The 13990-nt window shown below is 42.1% G+C and overlaps 1 protein-coding gene across 2 annotated transcripts in view; it reads right to left on the bottom strand.

Moving 5' to 3' along the window:
• The window catches only part of Psd3 (pleckstrin and Sec7 domain containing 3), a 539468-nt gene extending 526741 nt beyond the window's left edge, over positions 1-12727 (bottom strand). For both annotated transcript variants that reach the window (XM_076553255.1, XM_076553257.1), the window contains exons 1-2: positions 12580-12727; positions 7005-7060 (exon numbers count right to left, since the gene is read on the bottom strand). The gene's annotated coding sequence lies outside the window, so the exon portion shown is untranslated. The remainder of the gene's footprint in view (positions 1-7004; positions 7061-12579) is intronic.
• Between the last annotated feature and the right edge of the window lie 1263 nt (positions 12728-13990).

Genomic DNA, 13990 nt, shown 5'->3' with positions numbered 1-13990 from the left:
AGAAAGCCAATGAAAAATGTGGCTTTAGACAAAAAAAGTCCCTAAGACAAGAAGAAGCCAAGAATAAATAAGTATATGGTAGAAAAGAAAGAAATTGAGACCGAAGGAAAACACATACTAGTTACCTGTTAGGACAGACTATCTGGCAAGGAGCAACCCAAGGGGAGGAAGGTTTATTTGGGTTTAAAGTCCCAGCAGATCCAGTCTGCATGGTGGGGAAGGCATGCAGTACTAGCTCCATGATGACAAGTGTGTGAGGGAGGCACTTTGTCGCATTGATTCCAGAGTCAGGAAGCCACCTGTGCCTAGGAAGTAGCATCAGGCTAAACCTTAAGGCTGATCTGCAGTGATCCACCTCCTAGAGGTTCCAACTGGCAGCTACAGACCAAGAGTTCAAACACCTGAGCCAAAAGGGGACATTTCACGTGGAGACCACAACTGCTCCCTTCTCAGTACCCTGGGAAGCCACACTTCCTGCCGGGAGCCAGGAGAGAAGGGAATGGAGGACCAGGGGGTTTCCACAGGGAGCTTAGAGGAGAAATGTGAACCTCTATTGATTTGATCAGCTTCCTCTCACCACTGCACCTCCGACCTAACAGCACTTTAAAATGTGAAGACAAGAGACACTCAGGCAGGAGTTACGTTTATTGGCATCATCAATTATGTCTGAAAGAGAAACCACAGTGGATCAGGACCCTAGCTCTGAACATAAAATGTGGTTGCGTTAATTGCTCTCTTAGGGGACAAGAGTAGCCTCAGCTGAAGGAAGGTAATGATTACCTTCAGTATGGGACTCTTTGCCAGACAGAGCTGTCATGTGCCCTTGACCTGCCTGCCTGCCACAAGGCTGCAGGTACAGCCCTCAGGAGGCTATGGTTTCTGCCAAGACAAGAGGGGAACCATCCCAGCTCAATGGAGCGCTCAAGGAAACCAAGAAGTCTGTGGGGAGGAGGGGGTCACCAGGTAATATACAGACTGCTTTCTGACTGCTTCCAACACAGTCCATCAAAGAGTTGGCTCTGAGAAACCAGAGTTTCACTGGAAATGAGGAAATAGCTTGCATGTCAACATTGACCTGACAAGGGCAACAACCCCTTAGAATGCTCTCAGTCTTTTAAAGGGCTGGTTGTCAGAAAAGTTTCCATCTGCAAATGTGTAAAATGCGGACTATGTTTCCAATAGCAAAGCTGCCACCAGGTCAAGGGTAGTGCTTCAATCCTTGGATACACATTTAGTCACAGTCCAGCCTGCCGTTAATTTCTAAACATAAGTGACAGACAGGCAGAGTATTCATTAGCTCTTGCATAACCAACGTAGTGCGGTACAGAGCAAGACATGATAGAACTCAACTGCCCGGGTATATTTACTACTTCATGAACTAGAGTTCAAGTTTACCGTTTTAATGCTTCTGAGATATTTCCTAAGATTATGATTTATCTAAGAAATACATATTTTATATACAGAAGAGTCTGGCTTGGCCAGACAATTTATTGCTTTATCTGTCAAGCCTTTCGCTGCCCTCTTACTCTATTAGTTATTTATTGGTTAACTTAACATGCTGTGCTCTAATCTAGGTTCCTTATAGTCTACTTTGACACAGTCAGACATGAAGCCGGAGTTACCTAGCTAACACTTATCTAATTGGTGAGGTAGGCTTAAAGAACAATCAAGATAGTATAAATGAAAACATTCAGTATGAATATAATATCAAAATTATGATTTTAATGTGTTCCCTCAGAGTTCAAGTGTTCTAAAACTTACCTACCAGTGTAGTGCCGCTGGGATGCGGGACTGAGGGAGGTGTATGTGAATCCATGGGTTATTATGTTGGGGTCTTTGCTATAACGGTCATCTCTCACTGCCTTTCAGCTCATGGCTCTCTACCATGTCCTGACACCAGAAGCAGCCCTAAGAAGGTCCTTACTAGAGGCCAACAACATGCTGTTGAAAGTACAAGACATAAATTAACACGATTCATTAATTTCCAAACCAAAGGCCCGAGAAAAAGCCAGGTGTGGTGGCTCACTAGTGTCTACAAATCCCAGCACCTGGAAAGCTGAGGGAGGTGGTGGCTGTGGTTTCCAGCCTAGCCTGGTCTACACATTGAGACCCTGTTTCCAAAAACAAGCACAAACAAACAAGGAGGAAACTGAAAGACAGGAAAATACTGAGACAGCCATCAAAAGCAAACAACTTTTAAGTAGAAAATTGGAAACGGTGTCTCAGACCTTCATCTGGTTTTTTTAGACCTTGTTTTGAAAGGGAACGTCAGGTAAGTCAATGGATAGAAATTCCACATATCAAAATTAAATCTAACCCATTTTTAAAAATGTTTTTTATTTTCTAAAATGTTTTAATTTAAATGAGGATATTATCTTACTTTGACCAACTACATATGCAAAAGATTTGCAGGAACTAATTAAAAGTCCATTTCTAAGAATTTAACAATATTCCAATTTCATCTTTTTCTATGAAGTTCCCTTTAAGCTTAATTAGCCGATCAAATTTGTCTAAAAGAAAAACTGGGCTTTGAAGAAGTTTTGGAGACCTTGATTCTATTATTTGATCCCTGAAGTGTCAGAAGCTTTCACTGAATAAACTGTTTTTGAGCATAACCTGTGATTGGGAGGACAAAGCCTGGGGCTTGCTGGTCAGGGCAGTCTAGCCAAATCAGTGAGTTCCAGGTTCAGTGAGAAACCCTGTCTCAATAAACAAGGTGCAGTGTGATTAAGGAAAATACCTGTTTTCAATCTCAGGCCCCAACACGCACCCACATAGATCCATATGCCAGTAGGAACATGTGTGCATGCTCACACACATTCAATATTGGATTCACTATTTAGATGATTAAGTTTTCCTGCGAAATCTTGTGGTATCTCAGCCCATTTTATTGTATTTGATGGGCATTTCTTCTTTCTCTTTGTAGTTTTTTTTTGTTGTTTATTTTTTGTTTGCTTATTTTGTTTTTCTTTTGTTTTTAACTATTAGGATGTGGCTGGCTGGTTTTGTTTTAGTTTTTCCTTAAAGATGGAAAAATAATAAATTCCAGATACTATAAAATTCCAAAGCCCACCAAGGCGTGTTACATGTTACAAAGCTGAGCTTCCCCACCTCCCTCACCCTGCCCTGGGGAAGGAGGGGAGAGGAGCTCTAGCAGGCCCAGCAAAGCACTCACCACAGGCTTGACATGGCAGTCTGTACCACAGAGCAAGCGAGGAAGAGAAGGGTGGCATCAGAAGTACATTACCTTCCATCACTGGCTGGGTACAGAGGCAACCTCCTCGCTTGGGTCAGCAAATGGCCCATACATAAGCAGGAAGGCTCATTTGCAAAACCTTTAAAGATGTTTCCCTGAGCTTGATTCCAGGGGCCCTACTTCATTTGGGCAGAAAGAGTCTGGAATAGGCCATGGTCAAAGGATTGGAGGGGAAAGAAGACGTTGAAGATGTCCACAAGGAAAATCAACATCCACCTTAGTGGAGTCCAACTGGAGGTACCCAAAGGAATATTTTTGAAATCATATTAAAGTCTTCTCACTGCCCAGAAGAATCAGCTGTCAGGATCCACCACACATAGAGGAACCCTACAACAGACTGTAACCAGCATGCCTGGAAGGAATGAGGATGTTCTAAAGAGACTGGCTACATGGACTATTGAAAAAGGCACCTAATTGATTGGAATTTCTCCCCTGAATTTTACACTAGGGGAAGGAAAAGGCTGACACCTGGGCAGGCCAGAAACTTGTCTCCAGGAAAGGAATTTCACAGGAGAGCAATGACTTATCTAACCACCTTGAAGGCAATGACGGGTCAGTGATGGGCTACTAAATTATGCACTTCTCTTGCCTACTATTAAAACTTTGCCCTAATTTAAGGACCTGAAAGATGGATGGATAGATGGGGTGGGGTGGGTGGATGGAGGCTGTGCCCGTCTATGAATCTTTTTGCCCCATTTCCCGATGCACCTACACTTAATTAACCTCCTTCATCTGTTTTTCACTATGAATTTGGCTCTTTCAATTAGCCTATCGGAGATGTGTGGCCAAACCCAGCTTATTATAGCTGCTGGGGGCACAGATTCTGATCCTAACTCCGGTCACATGACAAACCTGGGGATGAACATGTGGCAGCTTTGCTGTGGCTCCCTTCCTCTTCTGGTGTGGGGTGGGGTTGTTTGGCTTACATTCCCAAGTTACAGTGAATCATTTCAGGGAAATCATGACAGGCATTCAAGCAGCTGGTCTTGCCACATCCATAACCAAGATCAAAGAGATAATTTACATATCCTTATTGATCTCAGGTATTTTCTCCTCTATTACAGTTTGGGATCCCCTGCCTTGGGGTTAGTGCTGCCCACAAGGGGCTGGATCTCCATACCTCCATTAACAATCAAGACAATTCCCCACAGACATATACACAGGCCAACCTGCTCTACATAATTCCTCATTAAGACTCTTACTACGTAATTCTAGGTTGTGTCCAGTTGACATTTAAACCTATCAGTACAACACTGAATGGGCATCTAAAATCAAGGCAAAGGACCCAGCAATTAGGAGACGTATGTAAGAAGTTAGAAGGCACGAAAGAGAAATCCTGTATTTCCTAGCCATGTCTAATTGTTTGGGCATTCTGTTCTATTACCTTTTGGGCACCATGACCATGGCTAGTCCACCCAGAATACAGACACGTACTCTGTTAGCAGAATCAGTTCAGACCATCACAAGTCCTTCCTGTCACAAGTTTCTGGCTCTCTTGGTGCCTTCTTCACTCCCAGCAGCCAACCTCCCTTTTCCTTTCATCTAGTTCTCTATCACATACCTCTCTCCTTTCCTACAATCCATTACACCTGGATTCTGATTCTCCACTTGTCTTTTCATTTTGCCAACTCACAGTCACCCTAACACACCCCCATTCCTCTCACGGCCAAGATGCTCAGTCACCAAGACTAACCCGGTTGCCATCTTTTTGAGTCTCCCTGGCTGACCCACATCTGTTTACAAAGAGGAAGAAGGCTCTGTCCTTTTCCATATCCACACAGATACCCTCTGGAAAGTCATCATGAAGAGTCAGAGATATGGCGGCACATGTTGGGCAGATGCTCTGGCTTCAAAGGCAGGTTTAGTGTGAAAGCCTCTCTCTTCCACTTACGCACGTCCCTTTTCCACTGATATTTGCAAAATTCATAGTCTAGAAATTCAACACAAAATTGCCTGGACTCCTCATGTTTTCTTAGACCCATTCAAACATGGACCCTCTAGAATCCCAAAGGCCTCCCCTAGCGTTGCTCTGGCTTCCTTAGGATCCCAAACTGAGAGTTTTAGTTCCTTCTTTTTGGGGACAAAGGGTGCCCTGAAGAGGCCAAGGAAGTTCCCTCCCTTCCCCTATCTCAGGGAAATGAAAACTTGCAGATGGAGAAGGGCAGAAATAATATCGCTTGATGCTGCAAGAATTTTTCCTAAGAATCTAGTACTATTACAGCCGTGGAAGTGTACCATGCACTCCCAAACTCCGCCAGCTACATGTGCTCCTCTTTCCTGTCCTGTCCACTTACCTAACCGCGGCTGAGGTATGAAGCTGGCATTGTGTCTACCTTCCACACAGTTCCTAGCCTTTGCTACTCACTGCATGAATCATGGCGTCTATTCTCCTTAGGAACAAGCATGGTACAGTACAAGATTGCATGATGTCAAATTATTTTTCCTAATTATTTATAAACTTACGTTACTTTGTATGGTTGCTCATCTTCCAAGAGAACAGTTACATATATTGTTGTTAGCAACTGATCCACATGGAGATGGGGATACTTGTGTGTGTAGTGAACAATTTTCTTTTTGGTATCTAATAAATGGCAGTAATTTCACATTTAGATATTTCTTCATTGATACGATGAGGGCAAAGGACATATAAAAGCCAATTTAGTGGGTTTGATGATAAAACTAGAGAGAATTAAAGATAAATAAAAATAAAATATTCTTTGTGGTTTGTTGTTTTATTTTGTTTTTGTTTGCAATACTGTTTTTTGAAGTTTACTCAATTAAAATATATATGTGGTGTCTTAGTCTAATATTTTTATCACTTAAAATTTTCTTTATAATTGACTTGTCATCAGCTAAATGCTTTTCAGATGATTTTATCTCTTTAACACTAACACTATTATAAAACAAAGGGCAAAAAAAGCAAAATTTCTATTCTAATTTATTAGTGTATTTAAATTAAATTTCTTGTCAAAATGATACACTTAAAATTTTAATTAAAAAAAAAATCATCCCTTAAGGCTGCAGAGATAACTCAATCAGTGATGTGCTTGCTTAAAGACTTGTGGGCCTGAGTTAGATCCCCAGATATGTGAACCCACATACAAAAGGCAAGTGTGGTGCCATACACTGGTAGTTCCAGTCCCAGGAAGGCAGAAACAGGTGGATCCTTGGGGCTTACTGGTCAGCCTACCTAGTCTACTGGGCAGGCTCCAGTCTCTAAAGAATAAAATGGACATCTCCTGAGGAACGACACATGATGTTGTCTTCTGGCCTCCATACACATGTGTACACATACTTCCATACATACAAACACACATAAACACATATACAATGCTATCTCTCAGCATCATACACATGTGTACATGTGCTCCCACATACACAAACACACATGAACACATATACAATGCTATCCCTCAGCATTTGTCCATGAAAAGCCTAGGTACCAAGAGTCAACATCTAGGAATATTTTAAAAGAAAGGCAAAATTTGCATCATTAACCTTCTTAATCTTGCCATGCTACAGACAATTTGATCTTTATGCCAGGGTAGAATGAGGTTGATAAAATGACTGTTTTTCTGGATCTTTGAGGGAAAATAAGCACCAAACAGTCTTGTTACAAAGTTCCTAGGCTCCTCTCCCACCATGTGAGAATTCTTATTTCTACAAAACCCTGGATATGGAAAAGACAGAATTTCCCCCTAAATTGCTTTCTTGCTAGTGGCTTCCACAGAGAGTGCCAGTGACTTACCAGGCTGGAGTCTGCTACCTCCTCACAGACGTTCCTCTTTGGGTTTCAGGTTGTGCCTGGAATTTAAAATGCAAAATGTGTGTGAATGGCTGTTTATCCCAGCAGGCTCCACGACACAGTGAAACTCCAGTCCCTTCTCCCCTCAAAATCTTCAGGGTCTTTTCTTCGTCATCTTCCTCCTCTTCTGCACACCAAGTCATGGATGAAAAACACACAGTCTTGGCTCACTTCTCAAGCAAATTGTATGAAATGTACATGTAATCAAGCAAGTAGAAATTGCCATCCGCAAAAGGATTCAGAAACTCTTTTTCTTTCTTTTTCCAGATAGATGGAGATGACTCTGTTTGCTCTCTGCTGATATAAGTTCATCAACAGAATAAGCCTTTCAAACCAGAAGTAATAAGTGCAGAAGGAGACACCTCGGCAGAGAGAGCAAGAGGATCCCAAAGCTAGCCAGAGGGTAATTGGACCCTTCGGCTCCGCCAGCTAAAGCACACTACAGGAAGTACACGAGGTAGCTAAAGTTAGACAAACAGTGGCCTCTTATGGAGGTCCCGATGTCACACTGATTCCATGCGGTGTGGTAAGTTGCAGCTTATTTTGACAGCCATTCTAGTTAAAATGCACTCTGAGAGAGCTGGAGGAGAAAAAGCCATTTGAAGTTGAATTATTTCGTTTCTATAAATAAGGTCAAATGTTCCTCCAGCACTGGCTCCCCTTTGATATTTTGAAGATGCAAACATAGTCTGAGGTTCATCTTTTAAAACTTTACAACCAGCATATGAGGTTTTGTTTTCCAAATGCTGCTCGCTTCCTGTGTGGAGAGATAAGCAGACAATCTTGCTGTGTTTGTTTTGACAGTCCCCAATGGGTAAAAAAAAAATCTCATCACTGAGGGAAATCCTCTACCTCAATACAGAGCAGTTATGCTTATTCCGTACCTGTAAGATCCGGCAGGAATCATGGACACTGTCTGGCAAGGAATCTGGGCACCTCCACTGCTCCCTGTGCTCACTATTTCCCCTCAAATGTGAACATGGCCAAGGAGCCAGGCACAGATAGGTGTATAGAAAGTCAACTAACAAGCAGTCCCCAGATGAAAAGAACCACATCTTGACTCTTTCTAGATTTGGTTATTTTAGGGGGTTTCCTGGAGGTGTTCTACATTGGGAAGGAGGGCAGCAAAAACAAAGAGCAAGGCTAATTTTTTTTGTGGGGAGAAGAAAAGAATAATTTGAGGAAAACTTCCTGCACTTTGAGCAGATCGAAAATAAGTGAAATCAAAGCTGCGTGGAAAGGAAGGCTCCATTGTCGGGAACTCATCTGTCAGAGATAGTTACCATGGTTTTCACTTCAAGTGGTAGAGTGCAAGGTCATGCGAGGCAGCACATGTAGCCGAAATCCCGGAGTCCGGTGGATGGTTTACAGCTCCATATTCCCTCACATGAGTGGTGGATTTGTGCTCCGTTAGCGGCTCACCAGCCAGGAAAACAGGCATTGGCATGGGTGAAAATCATTCTAAGATATTCATAATTTAGACTTTCAATTATTATTTTTCCCCAAAGACACACATGTGAGTGTATTTCTTTGAAACATTATATTTCATTAAATATAAATTCACTAAGTTAATTCCACAGAGATATTTTGTAGTGGCCCTGGGTGGATGATTTTTGGTTTTATTCAAGAATGCACATGCATCACAGTGCTTTACAGTCCTGATGGCAATGGGAGGAATTCTAGCAGAGCTCTCCCTGAGGTTAGCGACCCCCCTGAAGTATTTTGTGAGGTATTGTTTGCAACTGGGACATAACTGTCTTCTTATCTGCTTCCGGAGTCGATTCTGTATTTATCTGAGATGTAAACAGCTCCCAAAGGTCAGCCTGCCTCTGACGAGGACTCTGGTCCCGTCCAGTTGAGGCCGCATCTCTGCTCTGTCTGTTATTGCTGCATTTGTCTTCTGAGCTGTGTTCTCTGTCTCCCGTGAAGGTCGCCCCTCCTTTGCCAATTCTCAGAAGCCATTCCATTCCACTCCGACTCTCGAAGGCCAGTGCAGGATGAACCCACCTTCTTTGCTCATTGTGTGATATGTGCTTTGAAACATAGCACATCTAAATTCTTTGAATACTAACAGCTGTCCCTAAAGGTTTTCTCAGTATAAAAACTAAATAAAGGCTCATTGTGACCAGTTTGGAAATTTCAGAGCTGTACAAAGTAATGCAATCTAGTCATATAAAGCACCAAGATAACTCCTTCTAACAAATCTTTTCCTTCATTCACATGGTTATTGAGAATACTTATTTTTATTAGTTCTTTAAAAACTTCATACATACATGTGTATTTTGATCACATTCACCCCTTCCTCATCCCCTCCCAGATCCATCCCACTTTCCTGCCTACCCGACTTTATGTCATTAAAAAGCAAACGACAAAGAAATAGCCATAGTTCAATTTGTGCTGCTCCTACACTCTTGGGTGTTTGGCTTGCTGCCGGAGCATGCTAGACTTCCCAGAGGCCACACCCTTAAAGAAAATGATCCTCCCTTTTCCTATAGCTGTCGGGAAAATAATAAATAATGTTATTGAAAACATCATGTTTCTTGCCATTTTGAAATTGTTTTTATTCATTAAGAGTGATGGATTCATGCAATAGTCCCATGTATGCACCGGATTTCTGTACCGTCTGCATGAGGCTGATCTCATCCCCATCATTCTTCTTCCTGAGAGACCCAGAAAGAGCACATGATTTGCCTGCCTCCATCTAGCTTTTAAAACTGTGGAATTCTTTCATTTTTCTGCTTCCTTCACCCCCTGTACTCAAACACTACCCTACCCTCTAACTGTTGCCCCATAAGCCCATGTATTTCAATTTTATACTAAGGTTTACTACCACATTCCAGACTCTCGCTTGATGTCACCCCTGAAAGTCACCCAGCTGGCCTCTAGGACTTGCTTTCTAGTCTGCCCTGGTCACCACTACAGATCCGTCTTTCATTAGTTCTGCTCTCTGTTTCAAAACACCGTTGGCTTTTCCGTGGCTTTACATGAAATATCACTACCTGTGCTGGCACTCAAAGCACCACATCTTCCAGTGGTTTCCATTTGTATCCATGTTTTCTATCTCTCTGCAATCCCATCCCCAGATTCCTGCCTTCCTCTTATTCCCTTTGAATTCAAAAGTGATTTTACTTGCTCTTAAGCTTTGCTCAGTCCTCCAGGGCATAGTTCATGCCTTATCTATTCGGTGAAACAGAATGAGTTTCTGTGACATTCAAAATTATGCAACACGAGTCCAAATCTCTACCATTCTTGCTGGGGGATTAGGGGGCAAACAAGAAATTCCACCAAGCCTGTTTCTGCATATGCAAATAATAATGCTCTATGCTCCTCGTAAGAGCCTGGGAAGAATTGAATATATGTTACAAAGTTCTGGTTTCTCATGCTACACAGAGGAGAGAAAACATTGTCTACTGCTTCCATTGGTATCTGTAATGTTGGGTCATTTCAGTATCCAGGAGTATGCCACATACTGTAGCACTTAGGAGCATTTGTGTCCTCATGATCTTCCAATTATGAATTTGAGTTTTATCTGTCTCATCTCATTCTTTCTTGTCTTGTGTGTGTTAATCATTTTCCTTGCTCAGCTTGGCTGTGAGTTCCTAGGTGCAGTACAGTGTGTTGCCTTACTTTATGCCTATAAATCCCAGAGCCAAATGCCACACATCACCCTAGTGATCACCGGTCTAATCGAGATACATTCTAGCTGGCAAGAGCCAGGTGGGGTCTCACTGGGATTTAAATGTAAACAGAAGAGCTTGTGACCCCAGCCCTTCTGAAAGGCTCTAGGAATAGAAAACTCTTGCTCTTTGGGGAGATTTTTAAAATCTGAAATTAAGATTAGCTTATACTTTGTGAAAGCTATATGTGAAAGTACTTCCTCCACATAAATCTTCTTTCTTAGAAATATTTCCTAAAATTTTATAGTGGTTCTTCCTAAGCCCCACTTACTGATGGCAGAGTGAAGAATCAAGTGTGTCCTGTAGACACTTAGAAATGAAACTATACCCTGGATTGTCCTCTTTGGAAATGCCAGGGAAGTGATATCTTGATAAAGACTCTATGATGAAACCTGCTTTGAAATTACTTATTTAATCTGAAAGTCAACTTTTAGTTTTTTCTAGTTAGTAGAGTCCCAAAGAACATCCTCACCTATTAGGTTAACACCTAAAATGTCACCTGTAGGGTTATTTAGGGAATAAGCAAGGAGCTAAGGCTTGAGTTAGAGTTTGTGCTACATTTAGGTTGAAAACTAGGGCTATGGTTAGATTTGTCATTAGTGTTGGGGATCAGAATTCACTTTAGGATGAAGCTGAGTTTTAGTATTAGGTTTCAGGCTAGGCTTCACGCCAGAGTTAGCATTGATGTTACAGCTAGGATTAGGTTAAGCTGGGTTAGGCTATGTCCATATTCCCTAATACAAAGGATAATCTCACTAAAAGATATTCTGGAAATTTTCATCTTGTATGGTAAAAGACATATCTTACATTTTGCCCATTTTCTTGGGACTGGCATAAGAATTACTGGGGCGGGGGGAGGGGGGGAGAGCTTCATTGTGCAGTGTTCTTCAGATAAGGTATAACTAACAGTTTCCCAGCAGTGTTCTTCAGATAAGCGTAACTAACAGTTTCCTATAGAATGGCTAGTGTATTTTTAAAGCCCTCTCATAGTGAGAGACAAGTAATGCTTTCATGTAGGCACTAACAGTCTAAAGGTCAACTGATGGATCATATTCAGTTTGTACTTCTCTCTCCTCTAACATCTCCAACACCCAACATAGAAGCTGACACTGTGAAAGTGCTGTGATCTGGAGTATCCCAACAGTATAAAACACTTTCAAAACATAAGGCATGTATCTTTGAAGCACTAGCTATTCATGAAGTTCTATGGAGGAAAAAAATATTTCCAAGTTGGTAGATGTTGCTCTATTACATATTTCTAGTCCGCACTTCTTTCTCAAATGGCAAACTTAATGTCCAGTGGCTGAATGATGTCCCTACATGATGTAGATAGCCCCAAATAATGTACTCACAGTTTAGGTGGCATATAAACATCATCAGTCCCCAAAGTGAGTCTATTATCCCCACAGACATCACCTAAACACACTTCTTCTCTTCTTCCACTCAGTTTGAAGACAGAACCATCCACCAAGAATTCTAAGCCAGCCCCTGATTCAGGTCCTCTTTCACCCTCCTCCTGTAATGTCTTTTAATGAAAATTTCTCAACTCTCCCATCCGCTTCCTCCCTGTGCTCTCAAGTTTTCAGTGCCTCTTTCCTAAACCATTTGCAAGAAACTCTTTGAATAACTGTCAAGCCATTGCCCTACCTTCCAGCTCTTCCTTGTCTACTCTGTCCCCTCCACGGTCACCAAAATGAGATGCTTTGTTATGATACCCACTAGCTGAAAGTCTTCATCAATCTCCCTTCTAGAGTCTCCTATGGTACTCATCCTTCTATTCTCTAAAATATTCCAGTTCTCTTGATTCTCAGATGGACCTTGAATGTCAAGATTGTACTTACCTTCAGTTCCCTGGCATAGATGATTATTTTCTTGAAGCTGAGGAGAGTTCATCCATCTGTACACTACCACTTAACTGGACAGTGTTTGGGTGTGCCAGTGAGTGATTACAAAACTTTTTGCTGCGAGAAAACCCCTTGTAGGACTCTGAAACTCTTGCAGATCCTCTTTGTATATTAGTGTGTCCGGTCCCAAAATAAAACTTGTGCTGTGTAAGGTTTCTTTAAAAAGCACACCCTGCATCTCAGCAGGAAGTTACAGATTAATAAACAGCTGACAGAATGAACTAAATAGCACTCAATGAATCACCAGTGTGCCATCACTTACTGTTCACCAGACTGGGGGAGATGGAAGACTAGTATAGAATGCTTATTTCTCATTGGCAGATTTGCAAAAGATGTTCAAAAACCTAGGGTATCAGGACATCACTTACTTCCCACATCATGGTGCAAGAGAACCACACAAGAGGAAACAACCACAACAAAAGCGAATCTGGGAGGATGCATGGCTACAAAAATGGGATTAGTACCAGTTTGTAGTTACAGAATGTCCACCGTATCCTTTCCTTTGTTCCCCGTCCATGTGTAATGCAGAATCTTACATGTGGTACAAACTCTGTTTCTAAATTATTCATGAGAACAAATGATGACATGTTGACTATATACAATCTCCTTCCCCCATCCCTTCCTACCTTCCTTCCCCCTTTCCCTCCCTTCCTCCCTGTCCCTTTTCTTTCAACAGGATCTCATGTATTTCAGGTTGTTTTAGAACTCCTCTCAGAGCTGAAGAATGCCTTGAACTTCTGAGCTTCTTGTGTCTATCTCTGGAGTGCTGAGATTACAGGCACGAACCCCCAAATCAGTTTGGTGTTGAGGGCAAACTTAGGGTTTTATTGTATGGTAGACAACACCCCACTGAGCTGCCTCCTCAGGCCACCCCCATATGTAGTTGTCTGTGGCCCCTGGATGTCTACACTGTGGTGGAATGCAGCCTAATGACAAGGGAGGTGTAGATTGGGGCTCTGGACTCGCCATGCGAAAACCAGAGAGCTCAGATGCCCTCGTTACAAGACTGAAGGCCGGGGCCTCAAGTTACCTGTAGGAAATGCCAGCCCCTTGAAGCATTTCTTTCAAAAATACCTTCTCCCAGCATCTGGAAGGTTAGAGCCACCCACAAGTTCTCTCCTGGAAAGATGATATAGCCTGGGGATATAGATGGGATGGATGATTGGGGAGATACAATTTTTCAAAGGAATGACGACTAGTCCATTCATTAAAAAATAAGACCAGGTCTGAGACTTCTTCATCAATGGTACCAAAGAAAGGGACAACTTTTGCCCGTTTATGACAGGGCTCCCTCATGCTTGCTGACCCCATACTTCTACTTGGGATTGAAAATGAGAAAACAAATATA

This window comes from Peromyscus maniculatus, chromosome 17 (genome assembly GCF_049852395.1).
Source record: "Peromyscus maniculatus bairdii isolate BWxNUB_F1_BW_parent chromosome 17, HU_Pman_BW_mat_3.1, whole genome shotgun sequence".
Taxonomy (NCBI): Eukaryota; Metazoa; Chordata; class Mammalia; order Rodentia; family Cricetidae; genus Peromyscus; species Peromyscus maniculatus.
This window is presented reverse-complemented; position numbering and strand designations above follow the sequence as displayed.